The following is a 19,736-nucleotide window of genomic DNA, read 5'->3' on the forward strand; positions in this document are numbered from 1 at the left end:
ACAAAACATTAATGTACAATATATCGATTTTTTTTTTTTGGTTGATTCAATACTGTGCTCAAATAACCAATTCTACATGTAATATTTCAATCCGTACCAATACATGCAACCTATATGGAAGTGTTCCCACAGACTGTGATATGTCTCAGTATAAAAGGGGTGTCCTCATCTCAGACATCCATAATGTGTAATAGATGTAAATCCCACCGTTTTTGCAGCACCTGTAGAAGCGACTGGAGAAAGATGCACATGTGCCGCCAGCTACCCGTTCAGACTGGCGCTAGTCCGAGCCTCATTCTCAAGATCGGTGCAGGTCCCAATCATACACAAACATCTTTCAAGTCCTATCAAGAAGCCCTTGAGGAAAAAAAAGCACAAGAGAAAAAGCCATAGCCAAAACGTGCAAAAAATAATTACAATGACCCTAAATACAGACTTGGATGTAACATCTCCTGCAACATTTTTGCTTTGCCAAAAACCCCAAAAATACAGTGAAAAGCTTTATTAGGCCATTTTTTATTATAGAAAAAAAGCCATACGTTTACATTTTTATTGTAGCATTTTTTACAAGCGTTTTTGGGGGCATTTCTTCATTTTGTTACAATTGTAGCCTACCTATTAGGGTAGGGTCAAACTTTGTTGTTGTTTTTTTTCACAAGGATTTAAAGTAGATCTGCTCCGAAATCCCAATGAAAAACAATGTCAAATACTATTTGATTACACTTACTATTGATTGCAAAGAGAAAAACACTTCTTTAGTGCACACGGCGATTGTGTTATTTTCAGCATTTTCCATTAAAATCAATAGTAAGCTTCATCAAAAAGTCTTTGAATTGTGTTTTTATGAGAATTTTGGAGCAGATCAACAAAATCCTTGTCAAGAAAATCTGTACGAACGTATCCAAAAGGAGCCTTTAGAAAAAGCCGGCTTATGCTTTACTTACACCTTTTTTTTTTATCCATGTTTCATTGGTATTTTATAAGCCAAAATCAGGGGCTCCAAAACCCTGAAGAGGTCTAAATCGTATTTTTCTCTGCAACTTTCAGCTTTTAATTGTTGATGAAACACTTAAAAAAAAAAAAAAAGACTGTGAATAAGGGCACTTTAAGACACACCGTAATTCAAGCTTTTTTCACAGCAGGTTTTTTTATATGAGGATTTTGAGTGGTGTTCTGCTATCTATTCCATTTTGCACGTGCATTTTTCCTGTCATTTTTGAATCCCATAAAGAAGGCTATAAATAAGAAAGAAATAGACAACATGACCAGAGCATGGTGTGTTTGGAACAAATGCCAATAAAACGCCACAAATGAGAATGCAATGTATGTATTTTATATTTTAATATAGACTTAAGGTCACTTCTTGGTATGATATTTTTGGCAAAGCAAATTTGCTTTTAAAGATGTGATTGAAAAATGCCACAAGAAAAAAACCTTTTCGGAGAAATGCTCTGTGTGTATGGCATTTTCTAGCTTCTCCGTAGCACTAATCACCAGAAAAGTGCATGTTATAAATGTAGCTGGTATGAAAAATGTTTACAATATTTAAAGTGATTAAAATACTGAAAAAAAATCCAAATGTATAAAGTGAAACATTCTATAGAATTGGGGACGTGTCGTAACTCATAAACAGATTATGGTTCCATTTCTAATTTACCGTACATTTTCAAGTGTAAACCTTTCTGGGGAAGGCAATAGACAATTCTGCTGACAGTTTCTAAAGAATTTTTTTATATGTTAATTTTTGTTTTGATATTTTTGGGTACTTTTCAGTTAAAGTAACGTATGGGGAAAAAACAGAAGATGTTCTATTTAGGAGGCTGAAGCTTTAGCAAATTTGTAAATGTTTCTGCCATGTGTAACAGACTTCAGATGACGTTCACATTTGTGTTTTGATTTTCTGTTTCTCATGTCAGTTTTTATTAACAGACAACCTTCATGTTAAAAGCGAATCAAAAGCAGGGGGCCCACTCGATTATTATGGCTGCGGCTGGGTTCCAATCTTCTGCATGCTAAGCTTTTTATTGTGTTCCGAAATTGGACGCAAACCGGAACCCTGATGGACCCCATATTAATCAGCAGGACCACTCTTCTGCTTATATTTGCTTCAGCAATGCAACAGATCTATTTTGGACATTAAGGCTAAGGTCACACAACCTCTTTTCATCTGAATAAATTGGTTCAATTATTCTAATCTGAGTTTGATCAAAAATGTGATCAGAGTGTGGTCCCATTTTCTCAGATGTGAAGAATAAAAAAAAAAAGTTTCTTCATCTTCTCCATTCAGTCTGTTTGTGAAAATTGGACTACATTTGGATGTCATCCAAGTGTGGTCCAATTTTTTTTTTATCGGACCCACAGACTTGAATGGTCGAGTGGGTTCCTGTTATCGGAGGCAAATCATGCACACCGATTTTTTTCTTCTATCAGAGGAAAAAAATCGGATATGTGCGCAACCTCATTGACGGATAGCACTCTTCTGATTTTTAGGAGCTCTAATTCGATTTGTCCGTTCCTAAAAATGGAACAGACAAACAGAAGTTCAAAACATAAGTGTGAATGTAGCTTTAGACTTAGCAACACGATGAAATGCTGTGATCTACAATGCAAGTACTATAGAAACATACAACATAAGTTTTATGGGGTTTTTTTATCTAAGGTCTATTTTACACCTCATACAGAGAGCCTTGTGCATGTGTGAAAACAGAATTCACTTTTCTTAATGGAGTCTTTTGGGAATTAAAGTATTACATACTGCAAAAATATGTTACAAGCACCTTAAAGGATTTTATATATTGATGCCAACACAGAAAGTCAAAATCATTGTAACCACATTATAAGCTTAGTTTTCAATAGAATTCAACTACAAAGAAATTGTGTATATCAGTAGAGAGCAACACGCTACTGTACAAGGCTTTAGTAGATCCTCCATGGATATATTTATTTTATTAAAACCCTTGTTCTCTTTAGGCCAGTTTCAAACATCCAACTTTCATGCTCATTGAATCATAGAATGTTGGAGTTGGAAGGAACTTCCAGGGTCATCGCCTCCAACCCACTGCTCAAAGCAGGATTCACTAAACCCTCTCAGACAGATATCTGTCCAGCCTCTGTTTGATGACTTACATTGAAGGAGAACTCACCACCACTCATTCCTCAGTCATTCCGGTTCCTCACTGCCAAAAAGTTTCTTCTACTATCAAATCTGTATTTTCTCCCATTTAGTTTCATACCATAAATATATCCCATATGGTCTAAGGACTATAACATCTGTCTAAGTTTCCTTACGTAAACTCAACAGCCTTATTTATGCTTATGAGGCTACTGACCTCAGATCTGGTGATTTGCAAATATTCAGGCCTTAGCTGTCTGTATTTGGACTGTGAAAGTTGGATGTGTGAGCCCAGTCTAAGATTGGTCCCCTTTGCTCTGTAGCCCAATACAGAATCTTATTTAGTCATAGCTTCTTTTATTCCCATGGAGTTGTCTGGTGATAAAATAAGTCTTTTAGTTTATTGAAATGTATTATTGTGCGAAGTCATTGATTCAAGGCCTCCACTGCTATACTTGTTTAGAAAGCTTTCTTGCCATTGTCTCTGGCAGTAACATACTATTTGTCTGGCTCAGTTCATTAGCTAAGCCAGTCCCCTTTTCCATCACTTCTGAGACAAGACAAGGGGGCAGATTGTAGAAGTGGAGATTCTAGATCCAAAAATGGGATGGTCTCAAATTGGGCAGTATTTAGAATTTATAGCCAGGTTTGTAACTTTACATTTTGACAACTAAAGGGGGTTTTACACTAAGCGATATCGCTAGCAATATCGCTAAAACGTCACTGGTTTTGTGACGTTATAGCGATATTGCTAGCGATATCGCTATGTGTGATACTTACCAGCGACCGGCTCCCCCGCTGTCCATCTCTGATCGCGCGAGAATATCCGGCTCCATTTCTCGTCGGACGCTTACTGCTGGGCTTCTTGCTGTGACGACGAGCGATGCGTGGAGGCGGGCGGGAGGACGCAGGATCGCTGTGTGTGAAAGGTGAGTATCGTGCGCTGCGTCGCTGCTATATCGCTGGTGAGATCTGCCTGTGTGACAGCTCACTAGCGATCATTTAGCGATGCACCAGCGATCCTGACCGGGTCGGATCGCTGGTCGGATCGCTGGTGCATCGCTAAATGTAAAAGGGCCTTAAAGAACATGTTATCTTATCAAAGCAACCCCCTCACTACCTTCCTTTTGAAATGCTTAGTATGAATCTTGCCGTAGACTGGGGGATGCCAATTAGGGCTCTGAAAGCATCTGTGAAATGATTACTGTACTTCATTGTGTATAACTGCGTTGAATGAATTAGGTCATTTTATTACAACAAGCTCTCAGGTTTGCTCATCTGGACATTGAGGTTTAATGTTATAATAAAGGAAGAAATTAATGAGCAGTGTGAAATATATTGGAAATCTGTTACTTTCCTAAAATGCAAATTGTTTAGGACATAATGAAATCAAATGATCAGATCATTGCATAAAAAAGTGTATGTTGATATTTTCCAAGCTAAAGGGGGACATCCAGCGTTATCATTGACCTGCAATGTCAATGAGTGCACAGTATTGCATGTAAATCCTTTAAAATTGTGCAGTCATTGGCCACAAAAGGATGGGAGAGAGTCAGGCACGTACAGCAGCCAGGGCATGTGATTTTACCCTAATGCTACATTCATAGGGCACGGTCAATGATTCACAGACTGGCTGCCGGCTTCCTGACCCAAACTCATCAACCTCAGACATAAATGAGGCCATCAGGCTTAGGTCAGGAGATACACGCCATCTATGCGTTGACGTATTTATGTGAATTCAGCCTTGGGATGATATTAGATGTCCATGATCATCGCACCGATCTCGGATCACAATGCATGTCTCCCGTGATGGCTTTATATAATTCTGTGAGGCGGTCACATTCGGTTCGACAGGCGTGCAGTCAGTTCATGTATTGTGATCTGAGATCTGACCGATGATCACGGACGTCTGAAGGAGCCCTTATTCTGACACTGCATTATTTGAGCTCATTGTCAAAGTAGTTTTGAATTGAGATTGCAATGTATTTTATAGCTAAAAGTAACAAGAGAACAGACTTTAATATATTAGATTCCTGCCAGCTGGTGGCATCAGATGAGCTGCATGTCCAAATCTGACCTTTTACTGGCGCCTTTAGTAACCACTCATTTGTTCTTATGCAGAAAACCTACTGATATATTACAGGTTAGCAACTCTAGATGTCAAAAGTCAGAAATGCATCAACCCAAATTCTTGACATTTAAAATTAAAAAAAAAACTTTTCTAATTGTGAGTTGAAAATACATAGTGTTTCTGGAATTAATTGTCACTCCAATATACAAATAAAAATGTTTTTGTCAGCAGTGTGACTTGCCACACCTAAAGCAAGTATATCCCAAATTCAGAAGTACGCACAGCTACCATGGAAGGTACTATGCCATATTGGGTATTCCATCAGCCTTCTACTGTCTGCTTTTTTTGATTACAGAAATTTGAATGTATTCCCTCCTGTTTTAGTTTCTTATCATTGCATGCGCCTTTACAAGTTATTACTATTATTGTTTAAGCTGTGCAGTCCTGGAGAGGTGATTACTATACGATTTCTCACAATCTCCCTGCAAAAACTATTAAAAAAATTTAAATAATATTAACAAAATAATTAAGGGGTTTCAAGGTGCTAATGATAGTTGGTTTGCAGTACTCTCCTTCAGTATTACATAAACTAATGCAGGCCCCATTATATGAATGTAACAACAGATGTTTTGTTTTAAGATGAACTTCTGCAATGTTAACGTTTTTGGTTTGCCTTTCTTTTAGAATAAGCTTTATAAATATCTGTAGAATCAATCGAAGTATAATTCTTTAAGGGATCACTCGAAGACGCCTACAAAAAAAAAAAAACTTGTATATTTTTAAGTGTGCCAATTTGTAATATATTTTGTAAGTGTATATTTTTCTTAGAGAAGTGCTGTGAAGTGTCTGTATGTGTGGGTATTCCTTTTCTGGCACCCTGGGGTGTCACTAAAAGGATGTATATTTAAAGGTTCCTGGTTTTAAAAACCAAAATACAAAGAAAAAAAAAGTAATTTTTGTTGGAAATTTTGTAATAAAAACAAATATTGTGAAAGAGTGTAGTGATTTCGTGTAAAGATTCATTGAGAATTTTGTGAGCTCTTTGCTGTTTTATAGATTCCCTTGTAAATTATTCTTGTAAGATTTGAGGTTTTGTTGTTCTTGTTGCAAAGTTTTTTCAATATTTGTGATTGATCCTGTATGGTGAAAATGTCACATTGTTAACATGCTGAGTTTTGGTATATTGTTTATGGAATAAATAAAAACAAACTGTTCTTAATTTGAAATTCTCGTTTTATTTTATTTTTATCTTTTTTTGTGTTGATGTACGTCATTCATTTATATGCCTTGAAATCTATAACCGACTGTCCAGCCCTGCTCAGTATCACTCCAACAGCTTATGTTGAAATCAATTTATAGACCAGGTTCACACATTGAGTATTTGGTCAGTATTTTACATCAGTATCTGTAAGTCAAAACCAGGAGTGGGGGATAAATACAGAAGTGGTGACGTGTTTCTATTACACTTTTTCTGTGATTGTTCCTCACCTGGTTTTATCTTACAAACACAGATAAAATACCTTCCAAATACTTACCGTGTGAACTTGGCTTATAGTATATATTTCTCATTGGATTTATTGTGAACTCTTTAACTCTTTCACTACCAATGTTGATCCAGAAAAGTAGGTCATGTGAGTACACTGCGATTTCTCACCTAGCATTCATATGACATGCGTATGCAATACGTACGCAATGCGTTTTTAACATCAGCTTTTAGAGACAGTAATTCTCGGTCATTTAAAGCTTGTTTACAAACTAATAAAGCAATCTTATAGATAGATGGATAGATAGGATAGCTGTTCTATAGATATTTAATGTCGCAAGCTCCCTACATATAATAAACTAGCACCCTTTAGTGCCTTTCATGTGGCACTAAAGGGAGTTTAGGCTTATTAAACCTAATAAATAGTTAATTGGAAAAAAATGGTGTATGGTCGTCTTTATTTTTAATAACCAGTTGAGGAAAAGCAGCTGGGGGCTGGTGCTAATATACTGGGAAGGGGCCACTATTCATGGATCTTCTCAGACTATTAATAACAGCTCACAGCTGACTGCATAGCCTTTACTGGTTGGTTACCCCCAAAAATATGACGTGGGGTCCCCTTTATTTTTAATAACCAGTAATGATTGAGGAGACAGCTGTGGGCTTATATTAATAGGCTGGTAAAGGGCCATGGATATTTGCCCTCTCCCAAACTAATAACACCAGCCCTCAGCTGCCCCAGAAATGGTGCATCTATCAGATGTAGAAAATTCTGATGCTTAGCCTTGCCTCTTTACAATTGTCCTGGTGCATTGACAATTGGGGTAGTAGTTTTCGGGTTGATGGTAGCTGTGTAAAGTTCACTGACATCAAGCCCAGGGTTTAGTAATGGAGATGTGTCTATAAGAAACCCCCATACCTAACCCCATAGTCGAAGTAAATGCACACAGAGAAAGTCCTTTAACTGTAAAAAGCACTCCCTGACCCTCTTTTACCCCATTAAAAAATAAAATAATCTAAGTGGGTCCATCTTAAATCCATAACACCGAGGTCTCACAATGATCTCCGATTCCCTGACCCTCTTTTACCCCTTTAATACCATTAAAAAATAAAATAATCTAAGTGGGTCTGTCTTAAATCCATAACACGGAGTTCTCACAATGATCCCCGACACTGCTACATCCAGAGGCTGCGCTAAGTGGGGACATCAGTAATGTGACTGCTCAGCACGGCCGCTGGAATACACCGAGAGTAGCGTTTGAATCTGGCTGCTGTGACGAGCGCTGACATCAGTAAGGTTATCACAATTCACAGCCTATGATGGCACACTCATGATCCGTGCGCCATGCAATTTTTTTTTCACACCCATTGATTTGCATTGGTGAGTGCGATCCTATTCTTGCATCCACTTGCAGCATGGTGTGACTTTTTTTCTCAGTCTGATCCGAGCTGAGAAAAAACTCGTAGATGAGTTCACTGTGATGTTTTCTCGCATTGCACTCCTCCGATTTATATGCTCGTGTGAGTGGGCCCTTACAGTGACACTCTACAAACAGTAAGAGCTCTGTATATAGTGTATAACACATGATCCACTATTCACAAATAAGTGTTGTCTCGGCTCATCTTCTCCCCCTCCCTTCACAATGACCTCAGGCCAAACCAGAGCATGCCCAGAAAATGTTTGTATACGAGTCAGTATGGTCAGAGGCGGTGTATTGTTGCTTGTCCATACAGCTGCTAAAAAAAAAAATATACGTCTGTATTAGGACTAATGGTCAGTCTGATTTCTATTTTTTTGTATATACTGTAGATAATGTGAAAAAGTCATAATCATGTATGATAATATGTATGACCACCATTATCTTCTAACTAAGGCCTAGAAAGGTAAGTAGGGACTGAAAGGTATGCAATGTATTTTTTCCAGATTTTTGGCTACATTTCCACAATGATATTTTGATGTTATAGATTTTCTGCACCTATTAGCTATATTAGGATACTCGCGTATTTTTCATTGCATTTTCAACACGTTTTGGACGCTGCCTTTTTTTGTCTCTTGTTGGTATGTCATGTTTAAAACAAAGTTGCTTTGGTTTTGATACTTCCTGGTATTTGTCGATAACAAAACTTTATTGATATCCATGTGCAGATTACATGTGTTTTTGATGCATTTTCATTGCTGAAACACACTAAAGACATATGTGCATATTTTACCTGAAGATTTTCCACATCTAATGCAAGTCTATGGGAAAAATATACACACAAAATTCGGCATACCAGTGAGGGACGGACAGGGCTGTAGTCATGGCCACTAACATTTGCAACAGTGTGCCCTGGCCTCCCATTACATAAACAAGCTGCCCATCACTCAGCATACCTGCAGCACCTTTCACAGCTCTATCAGAGTTCTCTGTACGTTTCTGGAGGACTTCAGGATCCACTTTAGAAATAATGGAGTCACAATCCAGTTCAACTTTAAACTGAGCAACTTTACTGAGACTTGTACACAGCATTTTCATATTCTTTCCAGCATCATCATCATCAGAGTTCTTTACATACAACTTCTCTTCTGTCCCTTTCCTTCTCTCTGTCACTAAGCCCGCTTCCGGGGCGGACCGTGTCGAACGGTCCCACAGCATCTTCTGTGCCCAGCCTCACTCAGTTGGGTGTTCCCTCAGCCATTTTGCCCCAACTGTGAGGGCATCAGCCCACGAGATAAGCTGCCACATGTTAAGTGATGTGCCCATACTGCTTAGTCTTCATTAGAACTGCAGACCCACTTATATTGCACTGCCAGTACTGCTGCTGTAGATCCCTCTGCAACAATCCTGGTCACGGATACTATATGCTGTGCCTGTGGCTTATGCAGAACGTTGCGTGACACTGTTGCCCAGGGCTACCCAGCCCTCCAGAGCTAATGGGCGCCCTCGCTCTGACTGACTCCTATCAGGAAGTCCTTCCTAACTTATCCCACCATGCCCCTCCTATGTTTAACTATCTACACACTGGTTCCCTTATGCCTACTATACTATATACAGAACTATGGTCTCTGTGCCCCCATCTAACGGCTGAGGTTGGGCACTACACTCTCTCTACTTACAGCAATGCACATATATACAACATATTGTATAGCTATATACTCTATAGCATACAGTACCGGGGAAAACAAGAATATAACTTACATTTACACCATCATGAGAACAAAGGATATTTGCACAATCCCAACACATCCCTTACATACCTGCAAGAGAAAATGACATGTTGCAGATTTTAAACATGCACCGCAGTTCAGTTTATGCTGAGTAAAAAAGAACAGTAGGCAGGAGATTTCTATAAATCGCATCCACTTTGCTGGAACTGAAAGATGCTGTGTTTTTGATGTAGTGAAAATAGGCAGTGTGAAAAACTCACCTAAAGCTCATTGTGGGCACAGCCTTAGGCCACGTTCACACATTCAGTATTTAGTCAGTATTTTAAATCAGTATTTGTAATCCAAGACCAGGAGTGGGTGATAAATACAGAAATGGTGACGGGTTTCTATTATACTTTTCCTCTGATTGTCCCACTCTTGATTTTGGCTTACAAATACTGAGCGTGTAAATATGGCCTAACAGTCCTAGAAGAGTTGTAAAAATTAAAGTAGAAAATTTGTTATTTATTAAAGTTGAAATTTTAGGCAGGCAGTGAATGGATAGCGAGGAGCGCCAGAAGCAAATGTACCTCAATATAGTATAAAATAGTTATTAGGGTGACACTTCCAATCGCAGCCACACTTTGCTTCTATTTTCAGGCTGGACATGTATCTGTTTTGCAAATTTTTCAATCCATGAGATGCCAATTTTGTCTGTGTAAGGCCGGTTTCACATTAGCGCTTTTTCAGCGCACGCACGGCCGGGGGTAGCTCCGCCCCCGAGCCGGCTCTCTGCCCGGCGTGCCCGCCCCTTGCTTGTAGCGCCGCCTACTAGCGGACAGCGGCGCCTGCGATTGGCGCACCCTATCTTTAGCATAGGGTGCGCAGATCGTGCGCAGGCCGTGCGCTAGTTGCGCTTTGACCTGCGCTGCGCACTTTTGACGGTGCGCCGTGCGCGCCAAAATCAAACTTTTCGGATTTTGGCGCGCACGGCGCACCGTCAAAAGTACGCAGCGCAGGTCAAAGCGCAACTAGCGCACGGCCTGCGCACGATCTGCGCACCCTATGCTAAAGATAGGGTGCGCCGATCGCAGGCGCCGCTGTCCGCTAGTAGGCGGCGCTACAAGCAAGGGGCGGGCACGCCGGGCAGAGAGCCGGCTCGGGGGCGGAGCTACCCCCGGCCGTGCGTGCGCTGAAAAAGCGCTAATGTGAAACCGGCCTAAATAATGTGGATTTATTGCAGATTTTCCCACTAGGCAAAAATGAGCAATAAAAATCTACGATAAATACTCCATACAGTGGAGTTTACTGCTGGTACCCAGGGAAACCCAGTGAAATTCAAATGGAAGACGTTAAAAAAAAAGTTACATACAAGTACGAAACAAAAACACAATAAAGTCACCTCTGCTGCGGTTTTCTCCAATCCCAGCAGGGCTTATTTCCCAGTCTCGGCACATCCCAGCCTCCTGGAAACAAGTTCTGCCCCATGTAATGATTACAGCCAATCAAATGCTGTAGTGGTCACATTTTAAAACGAATTGCTGGCACAGGAGGCTAATATTCACTCAGATCGGACAAATCACTCTCAGGGGTGAGTATCTTTTTTCTACTGTATTTTTGAGCAAAATAGGCCACATGGAAATCTGCAGCAAGATGTGCTGACTTCACTGTGGGTACTTGTGGTTTTGCTGTGGAAAGTCCACAGCAAATCTGAAAGTGTGATCGGGTACCAATCGTTGCCATGGTACGCTGAGGTCATTTGATGATCCCAGGGTCCAGTGCACCTGTGAGATCCAGCTATAGAAGCAAGGTCTCACAGGCTCTGTCAGTGACTCACTGACACAAGTACTGCAATGCAGGAGACCCACCGATCAGCGTAAAAATTATAAATGCTCAACAGTGGGAATAAGTGAAAAGGTAAAAAAAAATCATAAAATGTGTAAAAAAAGAAAGCAAAAACGTGCACACAAATCACAAAACATTGTTTAGCTACTAAAACAACAGTGTTTGTGTTAAAGCAAACATAAAGTACACATAATTGCTATCACCGTGTCCAGAGCAACCCAATCTATAAAACTGGCATGTAATTTATTCTATACTGTGAACACTGTTACATGACTTAGGGTACCCCGAAACACAGTGTCTGCAAATGGAGATTCTGGCTTGGCTTTTATCCTAAGTCATGTAACTAGGCTCGTTAAAGGGTCAACATTGACTTTTAGGATTGCTACCTCCAATAGGTGGCACTAGAGTTCTAGTCCTCTTCCTCTCTGAAGAGACAATTTGCATAATTAGCATATTTCCCAGAGGAGCATTGCGGCTTTAAGTCTCCTCACCTCGACATGCTTAGCATGTTATTCTCCGCAAGGAGAAATGATACTTCTTGGATATCGGTCAGACGCCTCTCTCACAGCCAAACCAGCTCTTCTCCCACTTTGCACTGATGAGGGGCAATACCCCGAAACACAGTGTCTGCAAATGGAGATTCTGGCTTGGCTTTTATCCTAAGTCATGTAACTAGGCTCGTTAAAGGGTCAACATTGACTTTTAGGATTGCTACCTCCAATAGGTGGCACTAGAGTTCTAGTCCTCTTCCTCTCTGAAGAGACAATTTGCATAATTAGCATATTTCCCAGAGGAGCATTGCGGCTTTAAGTCTCCTCACCTCGACATGCTTAGCATGTTATTCTCCGCAAGGAGAAATGATACTTCTTGGATATCGGTCAGACGCCTCTCTCACAGCCAAACCAGCTCTTCTCCCACTTTGCACTGATGAGGGGCAATACCCCGAAACACAGTGTCTGCAAATGGAGATTCTGGCTTGGCTTTTATCCTAAGTCATGTAACTAGGCTCGTTAAAGGGTCAACATTGACTTTTAGGATTGCTACCTCCAATAGGTGGCACTAGAGTTCTAGTCCTCTTCCTCTCTGAAGAGACAATTTGCATAATTAGCATATTTCCCAGAGGAGCATTGCGGCTTTAAGTCTCCTCACCTCGACATGCTTAGCATGTTATTCTCCGCAAGGAGAAATGATACTTCTTGGATATCGGTCAGACGCCTCTCTCACAGCCAAACCAGATCTTCTCCCACTTTGCACTGATGAGGGGCAGTACCCCGAAACACAGTGTCTGCAAATGGAGATTCTGGCTTGGCTTTTATCCTAAGTCATGTAACTAGGCTCGTTAAAGGGTCAACATTGACTTTTAGGATTGCTACCTCCAATAGGTGGCACTAGAGTTCTAGTCCTCTTCCTCTCTGAAGAGACAATTTGCATAATTAGCATATTTCCCAGAGGAGCATTGCGGCTTTAAGTCTCCTCACCTCGACATGCTTAGCATGTTATTCTCCGCAAGGAGAAATGATACTTCTTGGATATCGGTCAGACGCCTCTCTCACAGCCAAACCAGATCTTCTCCCACTTTGCACTGATGAGGGGCAGTACCCCGAAACACAGTGTCTGCAAATGGAGATTCTGGCTTGGCTTTTATCCTAAGTCATGTAACTAGGCTCGTTAAAGGGTCAACATTGACTTTTAGGATTGCTACCTCCAATAGGTGGCACTAGAGCTCTAGTCCTCTTCCTCTCTGAAGAGACAATTTGCATAATTAGCATATTTCCCAGAGGAGCATTGCGGCTTTAAGTCTCCACACCTCGACATGCTTAGCATGTTATTCTCCGCAAGGAGAAATGATACTTCTTGGATATCGGTCAGACGCCTCTCTCACAGCCAAACCAGATCTTCTCCCACTTTGCACTGATGAGGGGCAGTACCCCGAAACACAGTGTCTGCAAATGGAGATTCTGGCTTGGCTTTTATCCTAAGTCATGTAACTAGGCTCGTTAAAGGGTCAACATTGACTTTTAGGATTGCTACCTCCAATAGGTGGCACTAGAGTTCTAGTCCTCTTCCTCTCTGAAGAGACAATTTGCATAATTAGCATATTGATTATCAAAAACATTCCCCTGATGTGATATTCCTACAAGAAACTCATTTTTCTAATAATTCATCCCCCAAATTCCTCCATAAGCTTTACTCAAGATTCTTTTTAGCTTCACATGATAAAAAAACTAGAGGAGTCGCCATTCTGCTTCACAATTCTTTTCCGTTTATACAAGAGGACATAATTAAAGACACAGAGGTCAGTTATATAATCCTCTGGGGTAAGGTGGAGGAGAAACTAGTTTGCTTCGTTAGTTGTTATGCACCCCCAACCTTACAAATGAAGACCATTAAATCAATTGCAAGATCACTGAACTCTGTTCCATACGATATCATATGGGGGGAGATTTCAACTTGACCATAGATGCAGCACTTGATAGCTCTAATAATAAGAGATCTGACATATCACAGAAAGAAAAAACTGTACTTAAAGCTATTCTCCAAGCTCATAACTTGGTTGATACATGGAGAGAAACTCACCGACAAACGAGGTTATACCTACTTTTCTAGAGTCTACCGTTCATATTCCAGGATAGACTGGATTCTTACTAACTCAGAAAATATACCTTCACTGTTGTACTCTAGACATAGCCCCTCTTCATGGTCTGACCATGATAGTCTACTCTCTATGTTTAAATTTGACCTAGCAGCCTCACGACTCTATAAATGGAGATTAAACGAATCCTTATTATCGGACCCCCAAACGAGATCATTAGTTGAACGCGAACTTAAAACCTTCTTTCTCTCGAACACTACTCCTGATGTGTCTGTGGGTAACGTGTGGATGACCCACAAAAAATACATCACGGGTATATTTATTAGGATCGCCTCCCAAAAAAAGAGAGATCGTCTCCAAGACCAAATATCACTTGAAAATGAGCTTCTTAAATTAGAAATCGCCAGTCATGCTCCTCATTATACCTAACCAAACGAATATACGATTTAAAATTGCAATTAAGTACTTTATTAACTACTCGTACTGAAAGAGCAATACGGTGGACACAAGCGACATTTTATCTGTTTTCCAACAAAATGGATCGAATGCTTGCAAGAAAATTAAAGCAAACAGATGTTACGGTCACGTGTGTCTGGACGCAGTGAGTACCGCAAGGCGAACCCATGACACGAGTGACCCTGGATACACCGCCTCCAGTAGGGCGAATTTAAATAATAAAACGTGCAGCTGGATACACCGCCTCCAACTGGCGAATTTAGGTAATACACGTTGTATATACAGTAGTCTGGAAACCCCGCCTCCAGTAAGGTGAATTTAAATAATAAAGGGGAAACCTGGGAAACAATAACAATGGTGGGCCCTGCGATAGGGAATAGGGATGTGGAGACCTCCTGTACTCCCCTGAGCCAGTGTCCCTGCACTCCTAACGTTCCCTATGCCGGTTCCGCACCGGGCGACGCACGCGTACCTCAAACCCTGACTCGCCCTGCACCTAAACCCTCACTAGGGAATTGGTCGGTGCGGAAACTAATCCCACCACTGCACTAAACACACATAAGGGAAAATGACAATACAGGGGGAACACCACTTAGCTTTGCTCTGTTGCTTACGCTCCCAGCAACAGAGCCCACCACCTGCGTGCATCTTCGCCAACCGGATCCATCATCATAGTGCAGCCTTGGAGCAGAGTCCACCACCAGTTGCAGCTGCCCCGTAAACAGAGTCCCAAAGAATGAGTCCAGCTTCTGCCAAAAAGTCCAGCATGCTTGAGTCCAACTTTTCTGCCAATAAGTCCAGCATGCTTGAGTCCAGTTTTCAGCAACCAAGTCCAGCATGCTGAGTGCAACTCTCACCATAGTCGCCACTCCACCAAGCCATGCAAGCACTTCCTGCTGACACCATAAACTGGATTCCACCATGCCATGCCAGCCCTTCTTGCAGACCACATCGTTGGACTCCACCAACCCATGCCAGCACTCCTTGCAGACTCTATAGCTGACTCAACCCCTCTGGCTGGGCTGCCCAGGACTCTCATTCAGCTCCTTCATCACCCAAGCTTGCTCCCAAATGACGAACTATCAATATCACCAACGATCATCAAACACACCTGAAACTTTTATAGAGCCTCACACCTGATTTGTAATACGTGCACATTAAAACTAAAGTGTAATACCACTCACCACACCGGGGCAACTTAGAACAAACGACACCACGTGTAATAATTCTAATGGCCACCAGGGGCAATCAACCCACTTTGGCACCAAGCCAAAGGAAAAAAAGTTCACTTTGTCCATTTACTTGTCAGATCCACCATGGATCATGACAACAGAGAGTTTAAACTCTGTCTTCTCTATAAAAGACTAGCAGTCCAAAACTACTTTTAACCCAAACAGGAGTTACAAAACATTCCAAAATTATCAAAAGCTGTACACTGATAATACGAATTTCTCTTTGCCCAAACTAAATGACTTTCTGTCTAATGTCCCCCTACCCTCTTTAACCCCAATTTAGGCTACAACACTACACTCTCCTATCTCTGAGGAGGAAATTGCCTCTACTATCAAACATCTAAAAATTGGGAAGGCCCCAGGCCCTGATGGGCTAACGGCACTATATTATAAAAAATTTCAACAATACTGACTAAACATATCCAAGCATACTGTAATAGCATGTTAACAGGTCTGCCAATGCCACCAGAATTCTATACTGCACATATTGCAGTTATTCCAAAGCAACAGAGGGATCCTTTACTTACCCAGAACTACAGACCTCTATTTCTCTATTAAATCTAGATCTTAAGATATTCTCATCCATAATAGCCAATAGGATCAATAAATGTTTACCCAGCCTCATTCACAAAGATCAGGTCGGATTTATCCCAACAAGACTGGCCCCAGATAATATTCGCAGGAAAATAAATCTTATTCATACCGCCAATAAACAAAAATCTCCCTTGGTCCTGTTGGCTTTAGATATAGAAAAGGCTTTTGACACTGTCATCTGGCCATATATGTTCCATATGCTGTATAAAATGGGGATTTCACAACAATTAATTGACTCACTTAAGCTCCTCTATAATAACCCAGTGGCTTACTTGAAGTTACCTTCGACCACCCCCGAACCAATAATTATTAGCAGGGGAACTAGGCAGGGGTGCCCTCTGTCCCCTGCCCTATTCGCTATGTTGATGGAACCACTGGCTCAAAAGATCCGCCTACACCCCGACATAGTGGACCAAAATGTGGGTAAACATGAATACAAGGTCAATCTTTTTGCCGACGACCTCCTATTAACTTTAAAGAATCCTCACGTATCGCTACCTAATCTTATAAAAACACTTAATCATTTTGAGGAGGTCTCTGGACTTAAGGTTAATATGGATAAATCAGAGATTATGTTCCTGAATATTTCACCTACGGTCCAAGCTTCCATACTAAGTCATTTTCATTTCCGACGCGCAAAGCAACATATCACTTATTTAGGAATTAAACTTACAACGTCCAAATCCACTCTGTTTAAATATAACTATGCCCCTCTCCATCATAAATTACCGCAAACTCTTTCAAAATGGTCTTCCCCATCCCTTTCTTTTTTGGGAAGGATCCACTCGGTAAAAATGGTTATATTGCCTCAATTTCTATATTTATTGCGATCCCTGCCTTTTCTGATACCTCAAATGACATTTAAAATGATAAACTCACACATTCTGCGCTTTATTTGGAACAATAAAAAACCCTGTATATCTCAGTATACCTTGTTTAGACACAAAAGACAAGGAGGACTCTCACTACCGAATTTTGCTCTCTACTATAAGGCGGCCCAGATTGCTCAATTGGCAGTGGTGAACGCTGAACAGCAGGTACCTATCTGGCCACAAATAGAAAACTCTCACATAGCACCTTACACCTTGGAAAGTCTGATTTGGGCCACGGGACCTTTACCAAAAGATTTGGATATACACTCGCCATACACCTCTCATTCACTACGCTGATCTGTCACAGTGATCTGTGATGTGACAGATCAGCGATCTGTGATGTGACAGATCAACGATCTGTCACAGGACAGTGATGTCCCACCTGGGACAATGTAATAGAGTTAAAAAAAAAAAAAAGTGTAAAAATAATTTAACAACGCTAAATAAATTAGTAAAAAAAAATATATATATTCCCCAATAAATTCATTTTTTGAAAATAAAAAAAAGCAATAAAAGTACACATATTTGGTATTGCCGTGTCCATAACGACCTGCCGTATAAAACTGTCCCATTAGTTAACCCCTATAGCGAACCCCTTAAAAAATAAAAAACAAAGCAAAAAATGATTTATTATCATACCACCGAACAAAAAGTGCAATAACGCGCGATCAAAAAGACGCATATAAATATCCATGGTACCGCTGAAAACGTCAGCTTGTCCCGCAAAAAACGAGCTGCTATACAGCATCATCCACAAAAAAATGAAAAAGTTATAGCTCGCAGAATAAAGCGATGCAAAAATAATTATTTTTCATATAAAATAGTTTTCATTGCATAAAACCGACAAAACATAAAAAAATGACCTAAATGAGGTATCGTTGTACCCATACTGACCCGAAGAATAAAACCGCTTTATCAATTTTACCGCACGTGGAACGGTGTAAACGCACCCCCCAACAGAAATTCATGAAACGCTGGTTTTTGTTCATTCTGCATCCCAAAAATCGGAATAAAAAGCGATCAAAAAATGTCACGTGCCCGAAAATGGTACCAATAAAAACGTCAACTCGACCCGCAAAGAATAAGACCTCACATGACTCGGTGGGTCAAAATACGGAAAAATTATAGCTCTCAATATGTGATGATGCAAAAACTATTTTTACAATAAAAAGCGTCTTTTAGCATGTGACAGCTGCCAAACATAAAAACCGCCATAAATAGTAAATCAAACCCCCTGTTATCACCCCCTTAGTTAGGGAAAAATAATAAAGCTAAAAGAAAATGTATTTATTTCCATTTTACCATTAGGGTTAGGGCTAGGGTTAGGGGTGTGTTGGGGTTAGGGTTGGAGTTATAATTGGGCGTTTCCACTGTTTGGGCACATCAGGTGCTCTCCAAATGCAACATGGCATCTGATCTCAATTCCAGCCAATTCTGCGTTGAAAAAGTCAAATGGTGCTCCTTCCCTTCCAAGCGCTGCCATGCGCCCAAACAGTGTTTTACCCACACATATAGGGTATCAGCATACTCAGGACAAATTGCAAAACACCTTTTGGGGTCCAATTTCTCCTGTTACCCTTAGGAAAATAAAAAATTGGGGGCAAAAATATAATTTTTGTGGAAAAAAATAATTTTTTTATTTTCACACCCAGGTGTTATAAAGTTCTGTGAAGCACTTGGGGGTTCAAAGTGCTCACCACACATCTAGATAAGTTCCGTGGGGGGTCTAGTTTCCAAAATGGGGTCACTGGTGGGGAGTTTCAATAGTTTAGGTACATCAGGGGCATTCCAAACGCACATGACACCAGCAGACCATTCCATCAAAGTCTGCATTCCAAAATGTCACTACTTCCCTTCCGAGCCCCGACGTGTGCCCATACAGTAGTTTTCTCCCACATATGAGGTATCAACGTACTCAGGACAAATTGGACAACAACTTTTGGGGTCCAATTTCTCCTGTTACCCTTGGGAAAATAAAAAAATTGGAGACTAATTGATCATGTTTGTGTAAAAAATACAATTTTTTTTATTTTCATGCCTGGGCATTATAAACTTCTGTGAAGCCCTTGGGGGTTCAAAGTGCTCACCACACATCTAGATAAGTTCCTTAGGGGGTCTAGTTTCCAAAATGGGGTCATTTGTGGGGGGTTTCCACTGTTTAGGTACATTAGGGGCTCTCCAAAGGCAACATGACACCTGCAGACCATTCCATCAAAGTCTGCATTCCAAAATGTCACTACTTCCCTTCTGAGCTCCGACATGTGCCCATACAGTAGTTTTCTCCCACATATGGGGTGTCAGCGTACTCAGGACAAATTGGAAAACAACTTTTGAGGTCCAATTCCTCCTGT

Source organism: Dendrobates tinctorius, unplaced genomic scaffold (assembly GCF_039654945.1).
Source record: "Dendrobates tinctorius isolate UK_male_01 unplaced genomic scaffold, ASM3965494v1 ptg000231l, whole genome shotgun sequence".
Taxonomy (NCBI): Eukaryota; Metazoa; Chordata; class Amphibia; order Anura; family Dendrobatidae; genus Dendrobates; species Dendrobates tinctorius.